The sequence below is a fragment of the Malus domestica genome, chromosome 03 (assembly GCF_042453785.1).
Source record: "Malus domestica chromosome 03, GDT2T_hap1".
NCBI classification, from domain to species: Eukaryota; Viridiplantae; Streptophyta; class Magnoliopsida; order Rosales; family Rosaceae; genus Malus; species Malus domestica.
In genome coordinates this window covers 30,688,695-30,704,833 of record NC_091663.1, presented here as the reverse complement: position 1 = coordinate 30,704,833, position 16,139 = coordinate 30,688,695, and the positions used below count along the sequence as shown (strand labels likewise).

Here is a 16,139-nt window from a genome sequence, read left to right as displayed (position 1 = left end):
ATTGACCGAAGACTTGGGGGACTACATTATGTACCATATATTGGGCCTCAACTGGGCCTCATGAAAAATACTTGGGGGACTTAGCCCATTATTTATGTATTAAGGAGCGAGCCCTTATTCTATAAAAGGGACTCCCTCACTTTCATTAGAGAGCACCCATTATTCATATACTGAGGAGCGAGCCCTTATTTTATAAAAAGGACTCCCTTACCTTCGTTAGATAGCATCGTCGCCAGCTGAGCAACCGCCTCGCCGCAAGCATCACTCCTAACCCATTATTTATGTATTGAGGAGTGAGCCCTTATTTTATAAAAGGGACTCCCTCACCATCATTAGATAGCATTGCCGCCAGCTGAGCAACCGCCTCGCCGCGAGCATCAACTCTAACACATTATCCATGTATTGAGGAGCGAGCCCTTATTTTATAAAAATGACTCCCTTACCATTATTAGAGAGCATCGCCGCCAGCTGAGAAATCGCCTCACCGCGAGCATCAACTCTAACACATTATTCATGTATTAAGGAGCGAGTCCTTATTTTATAAAAGGGACTCCCTCACCATCATTAGAAGAACATCGCCGCCAGCTGAGCAACCGCCTCGCCGCGAGCATCAACTCTTAGCCCATCACTTATGTATTGAGAAGCGAGCCCTTATTCTATAAAATGGACTCCCTCACCTTCAAACGCCACAAGCCGAGCCAACCAAGGCAACATAAGCCACGAGCCGAGCAGCCTCGTCACATGTGCTACTTTTGGTTGAGCATCATTTCAGATTGAGCACCGCCTCATATCAAGCATCAGTTCAAGACAACATCTTGTTACTTCGGCCCACACATGGACTAAGTTTCAAGTCTCAAGCCAAAAGACTCTCTTGACTGAAGACTTGAGGGACTACTGTTTATACCATACTTAGGGCCTTCGTATATAGATCTCGTACAAATACTTGGGGGACTTGAATGTAATTATGTAATAAAGGAAATGGCAAATATGTAATAAGTGAGGAATCCTTATTCTATAAAAGGACCCCTCACCCTTACAATTAAGGGAGCCTGATTCTCACCCTCAGAGGCCAATTCCTAGGTCCTTTCACCCCCTTTCGGAGCCTCACCCTCATTACAGAAGCTCTCACATTCTCTCCCTCACCTCTCAGATAAATACATAATCAGTGTGGACGTAGCCCAAACCTTGGGATGAACCACGATACACCTTGTGTTATTTACATTTCATGCAGATTCACGGTCGGATTTACGTTGTTCCAAGACCTCCGATTTTATGCATCAACAAAAGTTATAGGAAAAAACTAGAATTTAAAAAAAAATATGAAAAATAGAAGTTATAGGAAAAATTTTGTAAATAAAAAATAATAATAAAATTGTAAAAATAAAAAATAAAAAATTCAAATGCAAATGCTAGCTGACGATGCAACGACTAGCTGACGTCAGCTAGCCGTTGCATTTGAATTTTTAGCTTAAGCATCCTTGTTGGTTATAACCGACAAGATTACTGTTTTTTCTAGCCAGCCCTTTGGCCCTTTCAGATTCTGTGGGGCCATCTAAGTATATATGGCGGATAGACTAAAAATGTTTTTGGTGAAAATATTTTTGGTACCAATTCTCAGTAAAAATATAAATGCATCTTAGAAAACATTTAAAGTGCTTCCTCCAAGAAGCAACAGTTATGTGATGCTTCTTGAAGGAAGCAATTCAAGTGCTTTTGAAACCCAAAACATTTTCTCTAAAAGCACTTACAATCGTTTTAAATGTTGTTGACCCTAAAAACTACCAAGCCTACGTGGCGTGTAGGCCGAGTAACTAGTGAGCTAACTACGTCCTTCGGTTGATGCGGGGCTTGCTAACTCGTCGGCCGAGCTCGGCCGTTGAGTAAAATATGTTGATGTTGCGTTGGGTGTGCTGCTGACTTCTCGATCTTGCGATTACGGCTAAGGAATGAACACTCTCGGCCTTCGGGTTCTAAAGTCTGAAGACAAGGCTGCTAGTTCTATGAAGTTCATAAATCGTTGGCGTCAGATTTGGCATAGTGATTATATTTGTAAAGGTATAAGCACGCCGAATCGACACCAGAGTATAGGGGCACAGATACTCAAAACAGATATATGTCTTGATGGTAAATGTGGTTCGGCCTTCATAATGCCGAACTCTAAATCCAACTTGTGAGTATCCAATCATAAAATAACTCAGCGTTCAACGCATCGAGTCTGGTGATTCGTAACACCTTACTTCACCGAAAAGGTTTGTGAGATGACCTCTGCCAATAAGGATTCGAAAATACTTCTCGACCGAGACTTGGATAGATAACCAGTTGGACTTGACGCAGTGCTGTTTATCCAAACTGAAGGTACTTCACGGTCGATTGATTCTACGGCGACATTGCTGTTTATCCAAACTGAAAATGTTCGCCGGTTGCCTTTACAGTGCTGTTTATCCAAACTGAAGATGTGTCGGCGAAAAAGAAAATAAAAATCTCAAGGTTGTTGAGAGGTTTCGCGTAAAGCGAGAGTTTGCGCAGGGCAGTTTGTGTGTTGAATTGGAGGGCTTGAATGATACACTCCTCCCTCTATTTATAGTAGCAAACCTACTTCTGATCGAATCAAAACTATACTCGGATTAGGACTCCTTACCCCGATCCAATCGTATCTCGGCCAGTTCTACTCCTATTAGGACTTTGAACTCAACCTCTTATCAGGCCATATTCATTCCCAAGTTTCAGCATCCTCATCCTGCCGATACTCCTTATTGTATCAGGATTAAACTACCCCATCTTGATAGGACACGGCCAGCCCCTGAGCAACGCTTCTGGGCCGAGAACAATTCTAAACTCAGCCCAAACCAGTATTTTGGGCCCAAACATAAGATTCAGGAATAAATGCACTTCCAAACAAGCCCCTAGTTTGCAAGGATTTTTTCTGGGGTCAAATTCTTTTGGATATGTATTTGTAATATCTTTTTTCAATAAATGAAATATCGTACTCTTCTTGAAAAGGAAAAGCTTTGTATACAGTGTGGTTTGGTTCATCACGAATTGACCAAAAACAGAAAACAAAAGACCAAAACAATATGGTTTGGTTGGTTTTTCGATTTCATTTCTTAATTTTATACTAGACCATAGTGCTAAGTGACTAATTTTCTTGATGTTAGGAACCAAATTTACGTGAACTAGGGTTTAGGGTTTATGTCACTAGGTATTATGCTTAATTTTCTATAATGCTTCAGAGTATAAGATATTTTGGACTTCTTAATCGTGAAATCTTTTTTCAATTTCATAAAAACCAATATCTAACAGATTAAAAGTCCAGCATAGTCTATACTCCGAGCACCATAAAATTTTTGTTATGTGGTTAATTGCAAGTACCTCAGACGAACAGCTTCAAGGACTTTTCTAACCAGGAGGAGGAATGGGACCTGTCAAATATTACTCGAGCAGTACTCATTTCATACTGGCTTTCGTCCCTACAATTGTCATTGAGGGCATTTTTCATATGAATATGTGTGGCCATGGATGTTGAGACTACCGAACCTCAACCATTGACTGGAAGCTTTGCTTAGCTTTTGCATTATAATTCATTTAGAGCAATGAATCAGTGACCTTTCAGTTGTGGAAAATCAATAAATGTTGCACAATTGGACGTGTCATATATAATTATCCTCATCACATTATCATATATTTTGTAGAATTTGACACCTGTTGAGAGTTGTCTCACGTTGGTGAGGAACAAGGTTTACTATGTGCTTATATGATCTTGGGTTACTTCTCATATTGTCAATTGGTTTTATGGTGGAACCCCAATTTCATCATGGTATTAGAGCAAGGTTATCCACGTGTGAAGCCAAACGGCCACACGCGCTCTACGTCACCCAGTTGTTGTCCAAGTGTAGGCTTGAAAATCCGCCACACGTGCGGGGGCATGTTGAGAGTTGTCCCATATTGGTGAGGAACAAGGGGTTTACTATGTGCTTATATGATCTTGGGTTACTTCCCATATTGTCAATTGGTTTTATGGTGGAACCCAATTTCATCAACACCTTCTTTCTTCTATAGTAAATTAAATAAAAGTCCTAAAAAAATGGGTGTATTTAATTAATCAGGAATTTAAATGTATAAAAAAAGTCTACGTATGTGTCGTGTTTTGATTTTATAAATTTTTTAAAAGTGCTGGATTTAGAGAGCTTCATAGTGTATTTAAGTCTTTAACAAAATCAAATTCTCCCCCTATAAGTTTGAGGGAATTTGCTTGAAGTATACATTATATGTAACTCCATGAAAATTCTTTACAATCCAATTGAATACTATCTTATATATAAAACATGATAATATTGTATGAAACTTGTAGGTCTGCTGATTACGATTTACTACCCAACTTTTAATATCGATCATTTTTAATATTTTTTTTCACTAAATACTTTAGCATTAGATGGTCATTAAACTGAAACATGATCTGAAAAATTCTTATTTATCTATGTAATTTAAATCAATAACTTAGAAAAATAAGAAATCTAAATTATCCTTCTTCTGCTTAAGGCCTTAGAACATACATTATCCTAACTTGGGCTTTCATTTTCATGGAATAGAGAGGTGATACGTGATTCATTTGCTTTTGCAATGTGTCGGCAAGAACTAGAGAGAGATGTGATGGGTAGGATGGGCAATGCTATATATATGTCCATTGTCTATGTAGAGATGGCAACTAATGACGGTCCATGCATATGACATCTGGGAAGCTGCGTGATGTCAAATGCTTCTGTTCAACAAATTTTAATAAAGCTTCAAAATTGTGTATTTGAGTATATTTTTATTTGTATTGAAATTGGATTAATAATAAGACCTTAGATATTGTTTGATGTTTAATATTGGATTAGATTGAATATTTCATTAGATTAATGTGTGTTGAAGAAGAAATATAGATTAAATTGGATGTGTCACTAGATTAATGTATGTTTAGACAAGAAATAAATGTTAACTTTTGAATTTTGTCCAAACTGAAGATAGAACACATACGAAATTCAAGTGGATGAGATTAGTTGAGTGGTCTTTTTTTTAGCAGAATAATTCATGAAGGAAGAAGAGAGTAGTTGTCCTTTTGTTGAAATTAGATTAGGGTTAGGAACTTAATGTGAACTTTTACCTGAAAGAGGATGCCACGCACGGTTCTCAAGTTACCTAATTAACATGTGTGTGTTATGACTCATAACTCCCTTAATTTGCATTATAAGATCAATCATGATTCCTAACCACAGATTAGTACTCCATCCGTGTGAAATTTCTTTTCTTTAGGAGATGGGGTTGATTGGATAGTCCAGTCTACTACTTTGCCGTCAGATCCTAAAGCATAAACCCTAAACCCTAAACCCTACATATGTTGTATGACCAATATATTTGATCATACCCTTGATATATTAGTGATCCCTTCCTAATGTTTGAGCTTTTGATCCTAGCAATTGTCTAAAATAATATCATCGCCTCCTTTGCACAATGTCTTGAGTTCGATCTCCATCTCCCATTTCTTTGTTAGTATGTTTGCAAAGTTTAGGGTGAGACTATGCTCAACTCTCTCTCTCTCTCTCTCACCGTTATGCCTCTTCAATGTAAAAGGAACCGAAAAATGAGTAATTGAGGGTGTAAGTTTGATATACGTTTTTGACCGGTTTTCTAACAACTTAAGTTTTTGGGCCAGTTATACTTTGCACTCCTATAACTCATATTTTGAAACCAGTAACAAGCACGTATGTTAAAAGTTATTCTTTTGTTAGCCGCAAGATAGAAAACATCTATTGTAAAACCAAATTTGGTTTTGAGTGAATCATATTTGCTTGTTTGTCGGTAATATTTTTGCTCACCATCCTCAAGTGATGGGATGCTCACCACCATTTTTAATATTTATCACTATTAGATGAGTTTAAATATTAAGATATGTATAATGAATGGACTTAAATCTCAAAATTTAAACTTATCCTATGATGGTGAATAAAAATGTCATCATATATCCTGAACACCTTGCTAAAATGTTGGGACCGAACTTGATGTGTTTCAGTTGCTTATCCCTTAAGCAATCTTCGTTCATTCAACAAAGATAAAATACTATTTACGAAATAAATTTTCAGTTTTAGAGGAACCGTGAAAACCTTGGCCAAAAAGAAAACAGTAATATTTATCATTATTGGATGAGTTTAAGTATTAAGATATGTATAATGAATGGACTTCAATCTCAAAATTTAAACTTATCCTATGATGGTGAATAAAAATGTCATCATATATCCTGAACACCTTGCTAAAATGTTGGGACCGAACTTGATGTGTTTCAGTTGCTTATCCCTTAAGCAATCTTCGTTCATTCAACATAGATAAAATACTATTTACGAAATAAATTTTCAGTTTTAGAGGAACCGTGAAAACCTTGGCCAAAAAGAAAATAGTACAAGTCAAGACGCCTAATGCACACGACACGTGGTGTCACATTCCAGCTCAACTTCGTCGTAGCACGATATTGTCCGCTTTGAACCTCGGCCATGCCCTCACGGTTTTGTTTCTGAGAACTCACGAGGAAGTTGCTCGTGAGTTCGGTTTTGTTTCTGATAACTCACGAGCAACTTCCTAGTGGGTCACCCATTCTGGGAACTCACGAGCAATTTCCTAGTGGGTCACCCATCCTGGGAATGCTCTCGCCCGAACTCGCTTAACTTCGGAGTTCTGATGGAATCTGAAACCAGTGAGTTCCTAAAATGCCTCGTGCTATATGGAGGTGAGCATGTACATATAAGGCACATCACCCCCTCTCCGTTGGTCGATGTGGGATGTTACAATCCACCCTCTTTAGGGGCCCGACATCCTTGTCGGCACCCTCGCACCGAACGGCATAATGACTATGATACCATTCTGTCACATCCCAGTCTCGACTCCATCGTAGCACGATATTGTCCGCTTTGGACCCCAGCCACACCTTCACGGTTTTGTTTCTGGGAACTCACGAGCAACTTCCCAGTGGGTCACCTATCTTGGGAATGCTCTCGCCCGAACTCTCTTAACTTCGGAGTTCCGATAGAATTCGAAGCTAATGAGTTCCCAAAATGCCTTGTGCTGTATAGAGGTGAGAATGTACATATAAGGCATATCACCCATTCTCCGTTGGTCGATGTGGGGGCCCGACATCCTCGTCGGCACACTCGCACCGAACGGCAAAGTGGCTCTGATACCATTCTGTCACACCCTAACTTGACTCCGCCGTAGCACGATATTGTCCGTCTGTCACATCCTAGCTCGACTCCGCCGTAGCACGATATTGTCCGCTTTGTGCTTACCATTCCCTCACGGTTTTGTTTTTGGGAACTCACGAGCAACTTTCCAGTGGGTCACCCATCTTGGAATTGCTCTAACCCAAACTCTTTTAAGTTTGGAGTTCTGATGGAATCCAATGAGTTCCCAAAAGACATTGTGCTATATGGAGGTGGGTATGTACATATAAGGCACATCACCCCCCCTCTCCGTTGGTCGATGTGGAATGTTACATGTGGATATAGTGACTTGTTATGCTCTTGATAATTACCAGAAAGCGACGAAGAAACGAGAAAATGCTTAATCATACAACGTGTTTATCCAGTCGTGCATGGATACACTGTCACTGTGAAATTTCTTATCAATGATACAATGTTATGGGGATAGAAATTAACATATAGTAATGTGTTATTAAGAAGAAACGTCATAGTATACTAATATATGGAAGTTGCTCTCATACAGCAAAGAGAAAACTCTTGCATTCGAGAACCCGTATGCAGAACCTCACAAACAAAATGTGGGCCTGCATGGTGGGATGCACGTACAAAATGCTCCTTTTTGTGTGAGATGTTCGTATGCTAGAATTTCTCCTAAACCAGGCTCATTCTTGTATTTAGTCTTTTGTTTCCATTTATTCAAATATGTAAGGAGAGTAAGAATTCAACATTCGTCAATGACCATTTGGTCTAAGTGACACTCAATCTCCAATGAGGTCTTGAGTTCAATCTCATAGACAATAGTGGATAAAAGAAAACAAATACACTGAACTTTGCTCATCATAGATAAAAGGCTTATAAATTTCGGCATGCACCGTCAATCCGACAACAGGCTACGCTAGTCATTTGCTTCACATTTACATCAATCGATCTGCCAATAGCCTCAAAATAGGAAGAGATTAAGCTGAGAGTTATAAGGGAAATAAACTAATGAGGAGGGCAGTGTAGCCACAAAATCATACAATCTGTGGTGCTTTCTGGGTACAAAAATGGCTGAAATATCATCAAAAGAACCACCATCTCCGTTGTCGGGTCCTCTGCAAAGCATGCGACAGAGTTACAGCATTGCCGATACATAAATGTATGCATCGGCATAAGGTGAAACCTCAATTTTAAAAACTAGCTAGTTTTTCATAGATCAAAACCAATGCAGCATGAAAACAATGTGTTGAAAGTGAAACATGTGGTCCTAAGGTTCACCACCCGTGAACTAAGGTTGACAAAAGCTAATATGTAGAAAGCACTTTCTTCAATTTGTATGGAAACCCAAGTAGGATTCCAGCAAAATGTTAGACCTTTCATTTTACAGTTGGGATATCAACGGACTTGATGGTACTGTGATTAGTTGAGAGGCAAAACAGCTTTTCACCAGTATTTAAACAGACTGCCGAACCATAAAGTTCTAAATGGAGCTATCTAATGGATGTTCAATAATGAAGAGAAGCCTAAATCAAGCATTACAAGACACGGAAAGCATCGTCCAAATAACACAAAGTTTGGACACGCAAGACTTTGTTAAACTTTGTATACGATTCCACTACTACATGTCACAGTCAATTTGATTTTGAACACTTCTAATACAATCTAAAGTCTAACTTGATGTTTATTTGAGAGTCGGATTGTAGCTAAGTGGAATGGAAGGAAATTATACGACACAAAATCAATCGCTATGATGCATTAAAACACAAGCATGCTTCGTTTAGAGACCAAATATCTTAAAGATGATGAGTCAGTACTGAAATAGCAAGAAGTTGAGCACCATAAGCTGATGAAAAACAGGGAAAGTGGAAATATTCTGGAAAGAATATCTGAGTGGTAGGACATTAGGATTCTTTCTTCCTTCTTGCTTGGATAAAAGGATACTAGGATTCATCAAATAAGCATTTTTGTAATTTACACTCGGAATCAATGCTCACCAAGAGCTAATAAAAGAGTGAAAAGGGATAAGTTGTAAAACCTTTTGATTCTGATCTTGTGATTGTAATATAATAGGCTGGAAGAGGGTCCCACTGTCAATATTCTGCATGTACGGCCGTACCTTCTCCTCCAACATCTCATTCAACTGACCATCAAATTGGATATATAATCTCATTGGACTGAAAAACAATGGTTCATGGCTAAAAATGATCAAAGGAAAAGATGGCCCTCATAGTTGTGTGCCTCATAAAATTTTAGTCTATGAGATTGTTATATTAATCTATTCTATTTGCTTCAATTCCTATAGATTTACCAAACTCATTAAGAAACAGAAAGGGCAAAGCAGGCTGTTCATTTTTTTAGTTACAGAACGTTATTAAGTTACTAACCCTTTCTTGACGCCATATAGTCTCCCACTGTGCATCCAAAATTTTGTCAGCTAATTCTCTTTGAGCATTTAGAAGAACAGTCATTTCATAGATTTTTTCAGGGTTTTTGAGGTCCTCCTTGCTCCAAGAAGATGCATTCAACGGAAGGTCCAGTTCCTGCCAATGCTCTACTGTTAGTTCATAATTATCCAAAGTACGGTGAGCATCTTCCTTTTTCTGACTGGTACAATCAATACTTGAAACTAATATATAGGTTGAAGATAGATTGCTTACACCCCAATTTTGTGGCCTTGGTGGAGGATCAAGTTTCATGACATCCGTTTCAAGGGCTTTCTTTGCTTTATAGCAAGGGATATTTTTCACAATAACAGGATCTTCCTTGGCTCGAGCAGGATCTATAGAGATCAAGGCCTATCAATGATGAGCAAATTCATATCAAATATCTTTCTCAAGAAACACATTACAGAAAATTGCAGAAACAATGCACTCTTAAAAATGTATCAGAGTTCAATTATCAGCATATGAAACCAGTTTTTGAACAAATGGATATGTTATGAAGCAGATGGAATCATGGAACTAAGATAATCACTGTTATGCGACATTAAGAGCTGAAGCTTACATTAAGGTTTTTTTTCTTCTAAAAATTAAGAAAAGAAAGAGTTGTTAAAGAGAGACCAAAAGGCCAATAGAGGAACCTTAAATTTGTTTCCTATAAATTTCGAGAGATGAAGTGGATTTTTTCAACCAACAATACAAAAACGAAAAAACCAAAGCTTGTTAGCTGAATGTTCCACAGAAGTGGTTATTATGCACAGAAATTTTCTTACTTCCTGCAACTGCTCCCAGCCAGGTTTTCGCTTGGCCACCACATCACGAAGTTGATCATACCGCATAGATTCCTAAACCAAGAATAACAAAGTAACAAGGAAATAGATGAAAAGATAATTAGACTAAGGTAACCAAGGTAAAGCTCACATTTCTCTTATATTGTTCTAATATCTTTAAAGTACAATACATTGGGATGTTGCCGTCACAATATGATAAGAAACAACATAAATGTAAGGCTGTGTATAACTTTTGATACAGTATTTATAAATTGTAAACCTTGTATTGCCACCAAATTTTTTTCTTGACATCATCATCGAAGTCGAATCCCCCCACAACCTGAGGCAAGGTAAACAGCCAAAATGCAGCAATGCTGGGATCTTTCATGCTGTGAACTATATGCTGAAACAATTAACAAGAACGTTAGTTTGTGGTTTTATGTATGTTATAATGATTAGCCTGTAGCAACTGACCTAATAACAAAAATGAATGCCCTATCTGAAGACTCTTATTATAATGCTTGATAATATGGAGCTCTAATTCCTTGATAGTTCCTTGACAACGAAATCATTATCATTCAAAAGTTTAAAGATCCAATGCGAGGCTGACTATCTTCAGACACAAGGCATCTTCTCTAGCAAGGGCATGCCCACAACAGTCACCAAATTTGACTCTTTCAGCAGACTCAACTATAAGAGAAGCTTTTATCGCTGCAGCCAGAGTGCCTATATTTGAAAAAAGTTTGACTCTATTAACTGTGTTCAGATTAAAAAAGACATTCCTAATATCCTTTAGCAGCCAACAAGAATTGAAGAAATGAGATAGCGTAGTTTAATAATCAAACCATGTCTCCAATGTTGAAAATACATGAGTTCATATTGTGTTCATCCGGGGCCTCATTTGTTGGATTAGGGAAGACTGCAGAAGGCAAAAATCCCTTGTGTTTCCAAGAACGTATGCCCTAAGTCTTGGTCTTTCAGAGAGAGGATTGGTGGGAGGAAAATCGCTTCATGGCATCATAAACTTAGATGGGAGCTTGTTATAAATTTCTCTTGCTAGTAATTACACTCGTCAAAACAAATATTTTCCCACTAAAAGTAATAGGAGATGGCATAGGAAAAAATTGATACTAGCCTCATAAGGGTAGTCCATCTTCTCAAAACATTGTAGGCTTTCCATGGAGGCTCCATGATCTGCGAGGAAAAATAAAATGAACCTATGAGGATGGAAGCATCATTAAGAATGAATTCATGAAATACGAGAACATGATTATATAATGCCACAAACTAACTTTGAAAAAGGTCGTACCCAGTGCACAAGGCTTCCGCTTTACGCAGGGTCTGGGAGAGGTGAATGTCGGCTAGCCTTACCCCCATTTTATGGAGAGGCTGCTCCCAAGTCTCGAACCCGAGACCTACCGCTCATGGGCGAAGGCACTTGCCATCGCATCAAGTGCAACCTCTACAAACTAACTTTGAAAAGATAAATAAAACAAAGTAACATGGCTAGAGTTTTTTTATTCTTAACAAGTTAAATGGATATGGATTGTATGATTTGTATCATCGTGGTAAACCAATTCCTTTTGAATGATTGACACACGTTTGCTTGAAATAACACACTGCCCTTCTGAAACATATTAAAGCAACTCCAAATATGACAACACTAAATCAACTAATGTACTGAGAACTCTACGAGTATTTGGAACTATCGATTGCTGAGGCAAGTTCACACATTAGTGTTGAATTATGCATCACAGTGAAAGTAAAGATCAAGTTGGAACATTCAGAGTTTTAGATCAAGCTAAGACATAAAATAATATAATTTCACACTATATAAAACCAAAAATTGCTCACATCATCTGCAGAGATTCTGACTTGTAATTTGTCCTTGCACTCCGTACAGCCCATCACACCCTGCAATACAGTATATATTTCATCATGAGTTTGATATAGTGGTAAATATATGTAAATAAGTCAACTTTACGTGGGGCCAAAGGGTTTACCGTGACATCACAGGTTGGGCACTCTTTAGATGGCAATGGCGCATCAAGATTTATGGAGGATGGAAGGTGAACCAACTCAGCCCGATTATCAGCAATGGCATCTGCAACACATTCAGCTGTTGCTTTCTCTCCACTGCATAAAGATCACAGAGAAATAAAATGCATGAAGATGATATCATATTGGTGGTTGAATAAAGGACTCACTGCATGATAATATTTATAAACAATAACCATTAAATAGACGAAACATACTACAAACAAAAGATAAAAATAAAATGTTCAACTAATCCAGCATTAACTACCAACCTCGATTGTCTGAAACTATGGTTACAAGGAGAAAGAGTGAAGCAGAGCTTATATTGTTTCAAAAATCATATTGCAACATGTTAATTTGTTTCTGAAATGCTATTAACGCCCACTTTTAGTCAAACAGAAGAGGCTTTTTAAGAAATATTGCCTAGAAATATAAAAAATTCCAGCATTCAAATGGACTCCCATTTTTAGAATGACAACCATAGTTTGGTTTTGAAGGAGTATACTATGAGACCCATAAGGAGCAGTCAAATCTTCTTATCAGGTTCATATCACAGATTTTGGCAACAGACTGGAGATTTTCTAGCCCATTCTGGGACTCAATAGACATATGTTATTCAAAATTATAGCACAACTTACAATTTTTTCCAACATATATTTGGCAAGTTAAAACTTCAAGAATAATAGTTGTTGAATCATGCATCCTACAGCTCCATTTTTGCTTAAATATCTTTTCACTTTGTAACAAATAGGAGCACATTATAACTCATAGAGTTAATTGTTTTCCAGACATAGAGGTCAAAATCCAAATGAAGGAAAGTCTACCTTCTTAGGGTGTAATTCTTCACTTGGTATTGCACCCTCCCTGATCCTCTGCACATGGTACACCGCAATGCCTGCCAACCGTTGCAGGTTCCACAGTTCCTGCACTTCAAGAGTGCAGTTAAGAAATCATCTAACTTCAATAAACTATGAATCTAGTAATGTCATCAAGTTCACCAAGGAAAAATTCACCACTAAGATTCTTTTACACCTCATTTGGCAGCTTAGAGAGCAACTATCATTAGGACCATGGTTTAAAAATTTACACATAAAACGTTCTACATTATTGTGTGCAAATTAATTCTGAATGATAGAGAATGGTAATTAGCACAACAAAAGTAGTACACTACAAAATAATAGAAAGGCAGCACCCTTATACAATAATACATATCAGTTTCATTTTCTACTTAGTTTAACATGTTTTCTGTTAGATGATCAATCTACACACACACACACACACACACACACAAACATATATATATATATATATATATATATACGCATATATACATGGATATATATAGTGCAACTACAAACGATTACAGTGCTAGACACTGTAATACCAAGCATAGAAAATAAACATAAATAAAGATAAGGACCACCGTGAAAATTGAACGGATAAATTATCTTTGGCATATCACCTTCTTTCCCATCTCTAATGCTATGTCATAAGTCCCTAAAGTAGCAACTGCCTGAAGCATGAAGAAAACCCAAACAGAATACACCACTAAGTATTATGCAAGTTCCCAAGAATAGTAGCACCACCTCATAACCTACTTGACTAAACTACAAATGCAATTCAACTTGCCATTCACCAATTGATTATATATTCACTGCCACAAAAATTCACACAAAACCCATCTACCCAATTTTTCAAATGACACAAACCTCCCAAAATAACTGTTAATTTCTACCAAAATCCAGTCTCTATACCCGAAAACTCGGAAAACACCAAAAACACCCATGCAGATACCTAGTAACCCACAAAACCGGGTAAAAAATTCCACTAAAAAGTTAAAAAGCAGCTAAATTATCAAACTTTACAGAGACAGAAAAAATCCCAAGTGATAATATTTGTGGATACAAGAGCTCACAAAGATTGACATGTAAGATAGCTTGGAAACCAACTCGGGGACGCCAAAGCCACGTTGAGCAGAGCCGGCAATGTCGAAAGCAAGAGTGAAAGGAGAGAGGACAAGCTTGACAGGGAACTCGAAAATGTCAATGAGCTGCTGGCCATATTTTTCTGTGAAGATTTTGTATTGAAAGTCAGCGAACTTCTTGACGTTCTTCAGCATACGGCCTTTGCCTGACATGGTTGGATGAGGGAGGGACGGATGGATATTTGGTTTTGTAATTTGCAGAGGTTGCTTCTTGGTTGGAATTGGATGATGTACTGCACACTGTGAAGAAAGAAAGATGTTATCCGGGATATGTATATAATCTCATGCACTGCGGCTAATGTCTCTACAGAACCACAACCAAACGACCCACTATTACTTTTTGATATTATGACACAATAAGGGAATAATAATTTAGTTCGAACTTGATACCTATTATTTAAGCGTAATAACTAATAGTGAACTAGTTATTTATGGAATTCTAACCTAGGACCTAATTTTGAATATACCAATAATAAAAAAAATCTGGAATTGAATGGTGATTGTTGTATACGAGGAGTCTTCTCCTCCATTCCTTCCTTCCTCGTTTCTTCTCCTCCCGTTTCTTCTTCCACGCCATTTTTTTGTTTCAGCCCAGAATTCTTCCTCATATATTTTCCAAACTTCTCCTGAGTCTGGATATTCAAACATTTAGCGATCTTCCTTTTTATAGAAGCCAGCATCGAAGAAAAGGGAGTTTTTTTTTCCAGATTGACTAGCTGACCAGAGGTGCTAGAATAGTAGTCTAGTACGCTTAAGACTCATCGGGCTTCTCTTTTAGTAGCATGAGAAAACAACACAGAATCATTCGCGAAGAATAAATGTGAAATCATAGAACCGTCATTCTGGGCTGAAACAAAAAAATGGCGTGGAAGAAGAAACGTGAGAAGAAGCAACGGGGAAGGAAGAAAGGAAGAAGAAGATTCCTCGAATGCTAAAATCACCATTTAATTCTAGATTTTTTTATATTATTGGTTTATTAAATGGTTTTTAATTTAAATTAAATTAAGATTAATTTAGATGATGTGGACAGCCACATTAGATGTCACATAATGTGGTATATTAATGTGGTAAGAATAGCATTACTGATGGTAAACCATCACTCTAAATAGAAGCCTCTACCTAGTCATAAAAGGTTTCGGTCCTAGCTTGGACCTATAATATAAAGTGGATTTGGATCCTCTCCTGAGCTAATGGAGAGGATCCTCCTGACCAATCATCTTAGGCCGTTGGATTTTTATCCAACGGTTATAATTGTTATAACTTTAAAGGAACCTCCTGTTTGTAGCTGTTTGATAAAAATCCAACGACCCAAGATGATTGGTCAGGAGGATCCTCTCCATTAGCTCAAGAGAGGATCTAAATCCATAGAAATAAACTCTATATTGTAATAAGTTATAGTTATTCTAGGTTCCGTCTGAAGAAACTTCTTCCACATCATAATAACTAGCAATAAGTCCAAAAATATACAATGTTACAAATACACAAATTAAATTAAATGAAATATTTCGATAAAGTTATAAGAGCAACTCCAGCGTGGAAGCCCTCCCCCCAGGCTATTCACTATTCAATCCACCTTGTGGAGAGTAATTGCCCTTAATGAACAGTAACTGCCTTTTGCATCTCCACCGTTGCACTTGAATAGCTCTGGCAATAGGCAATAATATATATATATTTTTAAATAATACAGAATAATTTTTTATTTGTAATT

General features: G+C 37.6%; 1 pseudogene; it reads right to left on the bottom strand.

Annotated features, from left to right (window-relative positions):
- Positions 1 to 8,042: 8,042 nt before the first annotated feature.
- Positions 8,043 to 14,714, bottom strand: LOC103430018 (uncharacterized; annotated as a pseudogene).
- Positions 14,715 to 16,139: the final 1,425 nt, after the last annotated feature.